The sequence below is a fragment of the Nomia melanderi genome, chromosome 7 (genome assembly GCF_051020985.1).
Source record: "Nomia melanderi isolate GNS246 chromosome 7, iyNomMela1, whole genome shotgun sequence".
Classification (NCBI taxonomy): domain Eukaryota; kingdom Metazoa; phylum Arthropoda; class Insecta; order Hymenoptera; family Halictidae; genus Nomia; species Nomia melanderi.
The window spans coordinates 17,069,053-17,083,580 of record NC_135005.1 but is presented as its reverse complement, the minus strand read 5'-3'; the positions used below and the strand labels follow the sequence as shown (position 1 = coordinate 17,083,580).

The 14,528-nt window shown below is 46.4% G+C and overlaps 1 protein-coding gene across 3 annotated transcripts in view; it reads left to right on the top strand.

Moving 5' to 3' along the window:
- LOC143174715 (uncharacterized) overlaps nucleotides 1-14,528 on the top strand; it is a 30,968-nt gene that overhangs the window by 10,632 nt on the left and 5,808 nt on the right. The gene's annotated exons all lie outside the window — the stretch shown is intronic.

The following is a 14,528-nucleotide window of genomic DNA, read 5'->3' as shown; positions in this document are numbered from 1 at the left end:
GAAAACTCAATAAACGAATTCTTGTAATCTTTACGATAAAACAGAGAACACTTCACCGTCGATTGAACTGCACAGTGGTTCTACCGTAAGCTTCGTCGTGTCCTAAGATGTAAGTAAAATTCACTCTCGTTCGACGAATCGCGATGGAGATTAATTCCCAAGTTTTTCGAAGCGTCGCGTCCCCGAATTCCGCTCGAACGCGGAAGAACGCGAGGCACGTTTCGAGCCGGGGAAGGAGGACAAAGAGCGCGTCTCGGAAGGAATGGAATTAAAGTAATGGGAGGACGCGGAGGAAGAGAGTACGCCGCGCATCTCACCGGGGTACAGTGAAATCATAACAATGACGAGTGAGGTACAGCTCCTTCGGAGTGCTCGGAGAGATTACTATGAGCCGAGGCGTACGAATAACGTGCCTCGGTTGCGAGGATCTTATAGGCATCGGGACAGAGATGGAGGATCCATCTTCGCTCTCGGTGCTCGGCTAGCCTTGGGCACGCGGAATGAACGCGGAATAAAATGAAACTCGCGGACATTACGGCGGAAACGAAAACATCGGTTTCGAGCGCGTTGCACAACGGACGGGGGGACCGCGATGATTTATCGCCGGCCGTTGTATTTAGTAATCTTTAAACAATTCCCGAGCTATCCGGCGAACGTGTGCGGCTATTTCATCTCCGAGTTCATGGAGGTATGCAGTTTCGAGGAGCGCTGTGCAACAATGCGGGTTAACCTTTGACCATTACGGAGTCGCCCCGAATTTTCATTTATCGAAATATTCGAACGACTCGACGCTGGATTTACGGACGTTATTCTACGCTTTGTTCCATTGTTCCTGGGAAGCTACGTCTATAAATTGTGAAAGTTATGGCTTCGAAACTGGAGTATTGCCCTGCGCGTAATTGCACGGCTCCAGATCGACTTAAACTTGCTAAATAATATTGAAAAAAGTTAAATCGACGCGAATCTAGCGTTAAGGTGCTGTTAAGTTAATACTGGCGCGTTATTAAAGTATTAAGAAATTCTAAAACGGATCACCGGAATGAGTGAACTACCGCGACAAGCGTTAACGATCTATGAAATCGCGTTAGCAACAAAGTGCGAACGTTTACAGCGGTTAAGGGTGAAACAGGAGCCCGTATCTTCCCGTGAAGGGTTTATTAGGTTCCAGATTGAATAACAATTTACTGAAATGTTACGCAGAAACTCTGCGGCGCTGAGGCGCCCGTAAATGCACGAACATCCGCGCTCCACTCATTAGCGGCTCCGCGAACTGCGTCCTCACCTGTCTCTAAGTACGCCTCCCCGTCCCGCGATTCCTCGTTATCCTCGAAACCGAGTCGGCAGTTACATAATGCGTGCCGTAACGCTGCGATTATCGTGTCGTGCGGGATAGTCTGTTGGAAACGCGGAGGAGAAGAATAAGGAAGACCGAGAGGAGTATCCGCGCGGAGCTAACGAGCGGAGTGTATCGCTGCTGGCTGGAGGCTGCTGCGGTTTCCTCTATAGAATTATTCAGTGCAAACTCTTGAAATTCTTACTCCTGCAACAACCTCGAGTCGTCTCTTCCCAAACACTCCCCGCGGATGAGACGGAACGACGCGGTCGCGGACGAACACGGATGATCGACTCGCCTGTGACGGCCGCGTTAACCCTTAAAGTGAAACATACGAGCCTCGTGTTGTAGCGACTCGCGAAAAGGAAAGTTAAACAGAGACCCGTTCTTCCCGCTGTACATTCCATTAACCGAGTTAGATGGACGGATAAGAACGTCGATTACTTTATCTCCAACGCGCCGAGACTTTCGATGGAACTAGTTCCCACTTAACCCCTGTCCCCCGGCGTCGGAAACTTTTATTCCGCGGGAATCTCCGTTATTCAATGGTAACGCGAAATTCGGCGTCTTTCGTCCAGTTTCGTTCCAGAAGCGGAGTCCCGAGGAACGGAGACGAAAGTAATTACGCGGTGTGTAAAGGTTAAGCGAACGGCCAGTCAGGTGTATTATGGCCGAAGGAGGAGGAGTAGGAAAAGGGAAAGATGGCAAGGAAAGGGCAGAAGGCGGCGGAGGTGGAGCGGAGGTATTTCCGTTGGTCTATCCATTTGGCAGGTTTATCCGAGGGCATGCGCGCTCGTTCGCGCGACATGTGCCCACCTACCCACTCACCTATACCTGCATCCTAGAGTGGCTGCTCTCTGGTTGCCAGCTTTACCTGCCTGCCTGCCTGCCTGCCTGCCTGCTTGCCTGCCTGCCTGCTTACCGGTTTGCCTTGATCCCTTGAATAGCCAGGAGGTGGGTTGGTAGGTAGGTAGGTAGGTATACGTCTTTCTTACGTAAGCGCTCCACTAGAGAGCGAGTTATCGCAGCAGGGTCGAGCGGACGAGCCGGATGAGCTAGAGAAAGAAAGAGAGGAAGGGATTTCGAGGGATCCGACGAGTGGACTCTGCGGACAGATTCGCTGCGAGCAGGAACTCTACGTGGAACGCCATCGCGGTAGCCGGTAACGCGGCGTCCAGTCCGATTCGCGCCGGTCAATCTTGGTCTCTAGCCTTTTGTTGCTACACGAACATTCTTATACAATAGCCGGTGGAAAGATTCTCGGGTGAAAGAGGGCTCGCCGGGTATGTGACGAATATGGTTTTAGAATTTCAGTCCTTTGGAGAGTTTCTGGCTCGGATTTCTGGAAGAGTCGGAGTAATCTGTAGAATGTTCGTTAAGCACTTAAATACGAAACGGTCGCTTAACCCTCTGCACTCGAGGAACAACGAATACAACGGAATTATGAAGTTCAACCCTTTGCGGACGAATGTCGTTCTGCCGAGATCAAACTGACATGCTTGGAAAGCCAAGTTGCGAATAAATGATTTAACTATTGGGATAAGAAATCAGTACAGTGTTTGCTTATTCTCTACGATATAAGCACTTAATTCAGCAGAAGGTTTTGTATCCAACAATCTTCGTCAAAGGGTTAATATAAAGAAACACAGTTTCTTAGTTCACACGTGAATTATTATTCACGTATAGAAAGATCGTCGTTCATGCATGATTAGAAACTATCGAAGATCTCCAGGTAGAAAGCTGTTCAGCGCGAACGGTTAACAGCCGAAGCTTAGCAAAATTCCAGCCCCGTCGCAACGACGCTCGGGTTATTTATCGATCAGTCCGGGGTGGAAAGAAGGTCCGCGGAATTTATCGCGTATTTGCCAAGGCTCGCGTAGCTCCTCGAGCGATCTTTCGCCTACAGGGGGATGAAGGCAGGATATTCTCCGTTGGCGCGGAATTGCGGATCGCCGGGTAAGGGGTGGGCCTTCGGAATTGATGGATGGTATTTCGGTGGTCTGCGGATCGCCGCGGGTTCGCAAGCGGGCCAAGAACACCGCTGCGAATCGTACACGGCCGGCCGAGAGCACCGCGCTTGTGCAGTGACACAGATATCGCGCCCTCTCCTCAACCCCCTTCGCCAGCCCCATTTGCTCTCGTATCTGCTGCTGCTGCTGCTGCTGCTGCTGCTGCAGCAAACTGGGCCAGCGTATCTACCAAACGGACGCGCAAATTTACTGGATCAACTTTAGCGTTCAGCTCTCCGCGGGGTTGAATATTAGGGTCGCGTTTCTCGAGTGCTCGCTCGTAAATTGCTCTTTTCCTACTCCCTTTTTTGCTTTTCTTCTGTACGCCGGCTCCCCCTCCGCCGGCCGCGCGCCGTGGAACGGCAGCTACCGAACCTCCGTTCGCGTTCCCCGTATTTTTCAGATGTTTATTCCTAATAAATTCCGAGTCGCGCGCCTCGCCGAGAAATCCTCTCACGGAAATTCCCGGATAAAGACGGCGGTGGAACGCGGCCAGGGAATAATTGCCGGTTGCCACGGTGCACGCGGACTTCTTTGACGGTGTAATCACCGGTACGGACACTGTGTTATCGCTTCAATGCACGGCCGATGCGTTTAGAGTGTTTATTATGTGTTTGCTGGAGGACGTACCGGTGTGGTCCAGCGACGCCTTTGGAACGGTTCAATCGTTCCTTCGGGTAGCGCGATCACGTCGTTAGGGAAATGGGCTGTGACTGCGGGAGGCGACAGCGAAATAACGCGCCGTGGACGGACGAATGAAATGTCATTTGAATTTCGCGATGTCGAAGGATGTTCTTTGTATTAGGAGCGGGATCATCTGTTTGAGTCGGGTTTGCCTGGCATTCTCGGGCGAGGAACTAATGGTTGAAACTGAGGAGGAACTGTTTCTTTCATAGGCTTCTTATTAGTAGACCTTTAGCTTGAATATCAATAAAAGAAATTAGAAAACTTCGAAACCTTCGTGTTATAAGCAGAAAGCTGAAAACTGAGAAATACGGATATTTCTCACTTTCCAGTTTGTCACTTGTAACACGAAGATCTTTAAATTTTTTAATCGTTCTTTTCACTGAAGCTGAATGTCTATTAGTAAGAAATCTATGAAAACAAACGTCATTCTCAATTTGAACTATTAGTATTCCGCTGTTAAATCTCATTGATCAGATTCGCCTCGGTCTGCCAATCTTTTAATTCAATTTCATTCGAATTCATCTGTATCTTTATCTTCTAATGTTTAATACATTAAGCGCCATGTCAGCCACTGGTGACTGATGCTTCTGAATGACTAAAAAACAATCGTAACATACAAGACAACCGATGCGAGATAAAAATATTTAATAAAGCAACTAAGTTGATAATAGTGTAACGCAAACGTTGCAACGCCAAACAATTCATAAGTATTCCTACTTTTCTTTGCTACAGAAGACAAACTCTATGGGAAAACGTTTAAGATTTTCGTGGCGCTTAACGTGTTAATAATCAACGCGACAACATCGTCCGTTCGATCGAGTAAAATATTATCCAATCGTTGGCTTCTCCGTTTCGATCGTAGCACGATATTATTCGCATCGGTTCCCGTATTCACCAGACATTTTCCCGAGGAGAACCCAACTAGACCGAGCCTCCCCCGAGGCCGGTATTCTTTGAGAAATTAGCATGGCGTTCCCTCTCGAGCTATGGCTGCCGCTCCAACCCCGAGCTAGCAACAATTTTCCAACCGCCCCGCGTGGAAGAACGTAATTGCTTCCCGTGCGTTCATTACCTTCCAAAGTGTTCGCGTAATCACGGTCCTCGAATCGGTTCGTCAAACTCCCAGCGCGGAAACCCGCTGGAACCATTACGAGTCCGGATTCCACGTGAAAAGTGTCGCCTGTTGGATAACCTCGCGTTTATTTCGACTCGAGTCCTGTGTGTTTGTCGTCGCGTCCTTTAACAGTTTGTCCGCCACGTAAACACAAATCAAAACCACCATGTACTCGAAACAATTTTTTTCGTTAACCAGAAACTGAGAAATTAAAGTTCTTAATAATTGTTCCACTATCTTTCTTATGTCTCATGTATCCAACAAAATTCGGTTTGTTCGGTACGTCATCAAAAAAATTAATGTCCAAGTTTCTGTAAAAAATCATCCGAATTCGGGTGACGTGCAGTCAAAGTGTTAATCGGCTATTGAATCATTAGTAACACGTTCACTGTTATGAGAATGTCGAACATTCGATATTATACTTATACTATCATTAATAATGGCAAACCTTATCTTAACACACTCGTTTCAGCATGAAACGCGTGATATCATTGGTACTTTTAATTAATTCTGCTTTACCTGTATTTAAGTTTTAAACTACAACGAAGACTAGTATTAACAATGCTAAACACTTCTGTAATTATAAGTTATAGCTACAGGGAACCGAAAATCTACGAGAATGTTGAACGTTCTATGCGTATTACTTACACTATCAGCAACAATAGCAAACCTTATCTTAACGCACTCGTTTCAGCATAAAATACGTAATTTCCATTGTACTTTTAACTCATAGCTTTATCTTTAAACTACAACGAAGACTAGCATTAACGATGCTAAACACTTCCCTAATAATAAATAGTAGCTGCAGAGAATCGAAAATCGAGAGTAAACAGAAGTGACACGTGCCGTTCAGTTCTGTAACACACTGAATTCTCGAAAATATTTAATTAATTTTGCTTTCCGCTTCTAATGCGTCGAAGTTCTTTCTAACGAAATCAATCTGCAATCGAACGTAACGCCTCGGAGACACGTTGCTAGAAGCTGGTAGCCGCACGAATTATATATATATATTAATTACATATTTTCGAGAATTCTGTGTGTTATAGAACTGAATCCTCGAGAATATATAATTCATGTTCCGCTTCTAATGCGTCGAAGTTCTTTCTAAAGAAATCAATTTGCAATCGAACGTAACGCCTCGGAGACACGTCGCTAGAAGCTGGTAGCCGCACGAACATCCGCAGTCCGGTTACGGCCCATGAATGGATCGCAAAACAGTGGACACGTTAAACTATATTACGCCGTAAAGGGTATAACGACTGAAATTATATGTCCTGGTACAGTTTGCATAGGTGCACCCTTGCCCGGCGAGAGATCGGTATCCTGTTTACGATCGCGGACGCGTACCGGCGCGGCGGGACGCATATCCTCGTCCACGATAAGAGCGCGCTGCCGATAAAATTCTGCGGTCGATCGGAAGGCAGAGAGAAGCTTAGCGCATTGGGAATGGGTGGGAGAACGGTAGTTTCCAAGAGCGAATCCCCCGCTTACTTTGGAGACCGCTGCCTTGGTAACCATACAATTTCTTTGGGAGCTGCAGCATTGTTTGGGGAATTACAGTATTGTCCTGGAAACTAGAGTGTTTTCTTCGCGACCACGATATCTTAGGAATCGCAATATTGTTTTGGGAGACACGGTATCGCCGTGGGAGCCGAAGTATTATCTTGGGAGCAACAATCCCGCCTAACCGAAAGATCTTGAAGAGTGTCGCAACCACAGTGTCATCTTGGAAATTTCAGTATTGTCTGAGATACTGCAGTGTGGTTTCGAAAATTACAACATTGTCTTGTCTCGTCTTGTAACCACAGCTGATAGCAGCAATAGAAAACAAGGATTCGATCTGTTTGGAGAATTGCAGTATTGTCTTAGAAACTAGAGTGGTTTGCTTGCAACTATAATATCTTAGGAATCACAGTATTGTTTTGATAAGCACAGTATTGCCTTAGGTACCACAGTATCATCTTGAAATTCCAGTATTGCCTTAGAAACTGTAGTGTGGTTTCAAAAACGAGAACATCGTCTTGTAACCACAGCTGATAGCATCAACAGAAAACAAGGGTTCGATCTGTTTGGAGAATTGCAGCATTATCTTAGAAACTATAGTGTCCTCCTCGCAACTACAGTATCTCAGGAATCGCAATATTGTTTTGGAAAGCACGGTATCGTGAGAGCTAAAGTATTATCTCGAGAGCAACAATATCGCCGAACCAAAAGATCTTGAAGACTACAGTGTCGCCTTAGCAAGCACAGTGTCATCTTGAAATTCCATTACTGCCTCGGAAACTGCAGTTACTGATTTCAAAAACCGCAACATTGTCTTGTCCCGTCTTGTAACCACAGCTGATAGCATCAACAGAAAACAAGGATTCGGTCTGTTTGGGAACTCACAGTCTCGATCCGCAGCGAACGTGTAGACGGTGTCGGGAACGCGGCCGATTAGGCTCGCGCGGAACGGCGAGCAGCGCGGCGTACGGTGGCCGGCTCGAGCCGTTCGACCCAGTTCGCAAAATAACGCGAGCCGGTAGGCGTACTTACCGAAATGTGGGACAACCGTATTCATGCGCAGGAAGCGACGCAATTATGGATACGCGAGGTTACCGGCCGGTCGAGCCAACGCAGGCGCATGCCCGATTCTGATTCGAAAACCTCCGCGATCACGCGCGCCGCCTAGACGCGCCTAGTCTCGGAAAAACACGAGCCTGTCCGCCTCCGCGAATTCGAAACGAACCTTAGCCGACGTTTAATCTATTGTTTTTCAACGCACCGGCAACCAGCGAAGTAGACTTTGCATGCATTGGTTGAATATTAGAATAAACGTGTATGGAGGTAGACGCAGACACAGCCAGGAGCTCGGTTGATACTAAAACTACCAGACGGGTCAGGATAACCCATTACCGATTTCCTCTTTTGCAATTATTCGAAAGATAGATGTCTGAGAAGTTGGCAAAGAATTGGTTTACCAATAGGGAAACTGGATTGTAAATCAATCAACCCTTTGAACTCCGAAGTTTTTCGCTAGAAATATTTCAACATTTTCTGACGAGATTAAGACGATATTCACGCGAATTGACGGAGAAAGCTATTTTACGTCAATATCGATATAAATATCAAACTTTATAGCTTCACTGTAGGAAATCAAGTGGTGAGAGTCACCTCCCGAGTCTAAAGCTCTAGGAGTTTCAATAGAGAAATTCCAGAAATTCAACTGCCCGGTAGTTTTAGTGTTAGGTTTGTATGTTACTATAATAGGACGATTAGAAGCCTGCGACAAAGTGTAGCAGCAATGGTAACGGCTACGACGCAGAGGTAAGTTCCTCCATGCTTGGAATCCATTTTCCCCGTTTCTCTTCGTTTTCCTTGGACTTATCATCTCTAAACAGCTTGTACTTCATTATTGCTATATTATTCATCGTCTTATCACAGCAACACACAAACTTAACACTCACTTCTCTAAAAAACAGAGGACCATTGTCAGAAAAGCCACGTGGATCTTTCATTTCTAGATATATACTACAACGCACATGTAGCTTCACTCAAAAACAGACCTGTCTTCTCTCCTTGTATCGTCGAATAATCTATTCGACAACACGGTTGTAATATTATTCACCGCCGTATCACAGCAACACACAAACTTAACACTCACTTCTCTAAAAAACAGAGGACCATTGTCAGAAAAGCCACGAGGATCTTTCATTTCTAGATACATACTACGCCACATGTAGCGTCATTCAAAAACAGATCTGTCTCCTTCAAGACAGCACCCTTATCGTCGAACAATCTATTCGACAACATGGTTGCAACGTTGAAAATACCTGGATACATATATATATATGAATAAAATACATACCGAATCTCCTAGAATTCATCCGAACACGCTCGCGGCGTGCGATCGAAGAGCGGATTAGATGTATTATTCGACGCGCAGTGTGAGACTCTAGAATCCCAGAGTTCGGATAGCGGAAACACGATTATTAGATACCGGTCGCGGACCGTTCCCGAGGAAGCGGGATTTTCGGCTCGGTTGGCTCGCGGCGGATCATCGTTAATTTTCGAGGGCAGGGGCAGCCATCGAGCCGACGACGTCGACGACGATTCCTCCTCCTCTCCTCCCCCCTCCCAGGCTGTTTTAACGAGCACCGATGAGAACGAATTACTCTCGCTGCCTACTCCCCGTAATTATTCCACTTTCCAGTTTTCCGTCCTCCGTCCGCGATCTTCCTGGCCGACATTAAATGCGCGCGGCTTCGTTACCTCCCCATTACCGCGGCAATTCCCGCTAAAAATGCTTATTTCTTCGGGAACGAACTTCCCAGCCTGTCGTCCTGGATATGGTCCTCGGCTCCAGCCGCGCGAAGATCGACCCGCGCTGCGCATTCGCGGCCCATTCTTTTACGATTCTGTGGAACCGTGAATGTGTCTCACCTCGGCAGGCTGCGAAGGCGTTGAAGGGATTTTTCGTTTAAGGGGAGCGCTCCGTTTGAATTGTTCGTTTTGCGATTTGTCGACCGACGACTATTCGTTAGGGTGTCCGATGTAATTGGAGTCGATGAAAAGTTTCTCGGGAAACGGAGGCAGCAGTTTTCTGGTAGTTCCTGTTGGAGGGGGTGGGAGCAGTGAAATCTAGGAAATTATATCTGTGTTTGTTTTTATGTCTCTGTATCTCTGTGTTTCTGTACCTGTATAGCTCTGGAGCTCTGTATTTTTGTCTATATAGGTCTATAGCTCTATAGTTTTATAGCTCTGCAGTTGTATAGCTCTATATCTCTATATCTCTATATCACTATATCACTATGTCACTATATCTCTACATCTCTACATCTCTACATCTCTATATCTCTATATCTCTATGTCTCTATATCTCTATAGCTCTACATCCCTATAGCTCTATAGCTCTATAGCTCTATATCCCTATATCCCTATATCTCTATATCTCTAGAGTTCTATATCTCTAGAGCTCTATATCTCTATGGCACTATAGCTCTATATAGCTCTATAGCTCTGTAGCTCTATAGCTCTATAGCTCTATCTCTGTATAGCTCTATAACTCTGTATCTCTAGAGTTTTATATCTCTATATCTCTATATCTCTAGAGCTCTATAGCTCTATATCTCTATACCTCTATACCTCTATATCACTATATCTCCATATCTCCACACGAGTCACTCAGAATTCAATGAACAAAAGACAAAAAACTGAGAAAACGACAGTTTCACCTTCTAAAACAATTATCCAACACACTCGGAACCATAAAAAGAAGAGCCTTCTCACTCAGAACAAACGAAGAAACGAGTAAATCCTTCAACACCTAACAAGAACATCATCTATTCCATGAAAATCAACGAAAATCCGAAAATATCAAAACATCGACTTCGCCTAGTCAACGTCTAAGCGACTCATACACGTATACATACTTGTCCCGATTGAAATCGTGTCTCAGCGACAACACACCGCATTTAGTTTAAATTAGACTCGCCGGCCAGTGTTTCCAGCGACCACCGCATAACTGTTTTTATCCTCCGCCAGTGTACTCCCCGAGAACAACACGAATCATTGAGACGCATTGTCTCGAGTACGTTTACAGCTGTAAGTTCCACGTGTCCGGCGACTGCCCACGTGGGAACGCGGCGTAACGGTATGCGGGCCGACAAAGGAGTTCGCCGTGGCTATGATTTCCACGGAGAGAAAAAAGCTCGAGCGGATTCAGCGCGGGGGACGAGGAGCGAAATTTCGCGCGTGTCCGCGCCGTACCGGACCGCCGAGAGCAATTCCTCGCGTAAAACGCGAAACGGTTCTTACGCGGGACGGAGACGGGGGCTTAACGAGACTCCGTTCCTTTCTGTCCTCCGTCTGGGCTCCGTTAGCGGTCTCAACGCAGGTGAATAATTGCTACACGTGTCCGAACGGCGGCGGCGGATCAGGGACCGGACGCGACGGAGCGTCGTCAAATTGAAAGTAATGAACGGCGCGCGTGGACATGCGTCGCGATCGTCGGCGAAAACAACGCGCGGAGAAATTCAATTAAGCCGTTCAATTGCTCGAGCCCAGAATTTTTCTCACGAGGGTGGTCGGTCTTAATAAAGGCGCGAAATCCTAACAGAATGCCACGAATTTATGGACCGCCAAGGCAGCCATCTTTAAGTCCTTGATGACTCTAGGGCTACCAGGTCGAAATATCTTTTGAATTTGACCTTCTCTAAGTTTTTAACTCTAGAACTACTGTATCAATTAAAATGACTGTTTGCCAACTTAACACTTGTGCAACTAAGAACAACTATATAACTTTCAGCTTATTAATTGGTTAGAAATTTCTATGAAAACAAGAACTTTGACGAATTGCACGGGTGGACACGGGTGCCGAATACGGGTGACACCATTTTTAACGTAGTCTTGAACATTCGTTTTCTTAGTGACGTATAGAACGAACTAAATTTTATTAATTGCGTGAGATATAAGGAATATAGTAAAGTAATCGTTACGAAGAATCTAGCCTCTTCAGTTTTTGCTTTAATAGCACGTTAAGCGCCATGTCAGTCACTGGTGGCTGACGCTTCCGAATGACTAAAGAACAATCGTAACATACAAGACAACCGATGCGAGATAGAATGTTTAATAAGGCAACTAAGTTGATAATAGTGTAACGCAAACGTAGCAACGCCAAACAATTCATAAGTATTCCTACTCTTCCTTGCTACAAAAGACAAACTCTATGGGAAGACGCTTAAGATTTTCGTGGCGCTTAACGTGTTAAGAGAACTGTTTCGATGGCATGGCAGTTTTGGTTATTTACTCGACAGTCAAAGTGTTAAACAACAGTAGATAACCTTCGTTCCTCTCTGGAGTCTAGCCACGAGGAGGAAAAGCTCCGGAATGAGAAAATCGCGTCAGCATCGTCGTATCTACGCGTTCCGCATCTGGTCGCTGGCCGTTTCGCTGCGGCGTGCGCTCCGTTCGAAATAGGAACACACAGAACGCAACCGCAGAGCGATCGGCGGACACGCGATAGGAAAAACTGCCTGACCACGGAAATTCCGATGCTCGTTAAGCACCGTTTCCAGAAAGGCGCAACGCGCCGCGCTTGCGTAGCGGTATATATATGTATACATGTATATATACCTGTAACGCAGCTGTTGCGAGCGTACGCGCGGGCATACGAGGATTACATTTACCGATCTCCGCTCATAAATTAATACCGATCCCAAGTAGGCGCAACAAAGCCACGTCTATCGCGTTCTGTGCGTGCACGCACGTTCACGCGAGCACGGATCCACGAGCGAGCGTGGAGCAGTGGTGCTCCCCTGCTGCCAGGGATTACCTGTTACTTCTGTCGATTACTTTCTAGTCGAACGAGCTAGTGTTCCGTAGAGGACTCGATCGCTGGATCCTAACAGATCGTGTTGGAAAAGAAAAATGTTGCGAGACGTTTCGGAGCTTTACTGTTGAAACCTAGAAAGAGTATTCTGTGTCTACCAAGAACAGCACAGAAAACCGATCCTAAGAATCTAATATAGATTCAAAGCTAAAGTTCCATCGACACTTCGACAACTCTAATCATAGTTACAATAACGTGACTAACTTACAATAACCTGTCACACGTGCAGATGTCAATCATCGAATTAGCATGGACGTTCGCTCATCAGCAAGTGATCAGAGTATAGTTCCCTTTTTACTGCTGTTTAAGCTTTCGATGTATAACTTAGCTTCAAATATTCCAAGCTTTGTCTACTTTAAAGAGTCTTCGTGCGCAAAGGTTTAAGATATCAACAATTGCGAAACGAAACGATCGAAACCAGTGATTTTGACTGGTACGGTAGTTCTAGCGTTAAATGGTACAATTGTGATACTACAAATAAATATAGAAAAAATTGTTAAAACAGGTAGAGGTTAATAAAATAGAATGTCGAGTCTGACTTGACATAGGACCGCTAAGGGTTAACCCTTCGCACTTGAGAGGAGACTCTCAGTCACCATTTGATTCGATACAACAAATCTATAAAGTTGAACATTTAACATTTCAAATTAAACCTCGCATCGTCACGTGAAATATCGAAACAAACCACCTATGTCCCTTAATTCACCTACGAATCATCGTCAAACTAGTCACAAACAACATCACCTATACCTCATCGGAAAGTGTCGAACATTTCCATCGAAAGGCTTCCGAGTGCAAAGGGTTAAAGCATCGGGACAAAGGCCAGCTGAGCACCACTGTTATAGAGCGATCATGCGCGCTCTTCCATACTCTTCCCTGTCCCCGCGGCTCGCGTCGCCCACGTATCCTTCTGCTGGTTGCGTAACGCTGCAGAGTCATGCGATAGGATAGCTCCGCCGTGGCGCGGACCGAGCGACGAACACGGGCGAACGGGAACGAGAACGAACGGCCGGAGAGGAAACGAAACGGAACGAAAGAAACGCGGGAGGGTGACGAGGACGCGAGAGGATACCGAGGAACAGGGAAAACTAGAAGACGACGACGAAGAAGAAGAAGAGGATGGCTCGATCGTTCGGAGCGGAGGGCGAACGGATCGGCGAAGACGAAGAAGAGTGCACAGAGGAGGCGGCGTTCAGCCTTGAGACGCGCCGCTGCCAGCTTTGTCACGAGTTCCGCGCACGGACAGCTACGCACGGCTCGCCGGATCACATCGAATCGGTTTTCCCGATCTTTTTCCCACGTGGACGGAGCACGCCACCGGCTCCTCGTCTTCTTCCTCGCGAATACCGATACACTCGGCCGAATACCGTTGCCCGGCGTCCGCCGTGCTCTCCGTCGATCGACGGGGTTCTTACTCGCGTAGCCTCGGTTGCGCGCGTCCTCCGGCGTATCGCATCGTTTCGACGGACATCGATTTTTCAGGTGTTTGCGCCCCGCGGACTCTAGACCCTTCGGTTTCACGCGCGGCTAGGTAACGACGATGTTTGTTCATTGTCTTTCGTGTCTTGTGGCGTTCGTTTGGCAGCTGGACAGGGTGGATATGTTGTAGAGGTTGGAAATGGAATTTTGAATCCTCGGAATTGGGACTGGTCGATGTTAACTGTTGAATTAGCAGGTCTGGTTTTCAAAAGAATTTGTTTATTAATTGAAAATAGAAGACCGAGTATATGTATTCGTGTAAATTTAGCAACAGTTCTGAACGAGCATTCGCGTAGAACGGTTGCTAAATTTACGCGAATGTATATACTCGGTCTTCTATTTTTAATTAATAAATAAATTCTTTTGGAAGCCAGGCCTGCTAATCATTCGATGTTAACGCTTAGCCGACCGAATGGGATCTCCCACTTTTCACTTAGCAACGTACTGAGTTTTATTTTGTTTACCTTTGCTTTTGTTGTTTGATAAGGCTTGAAGTCGGATTATTCGCGATTTATCAAACGGTTCTTATTTTTACGA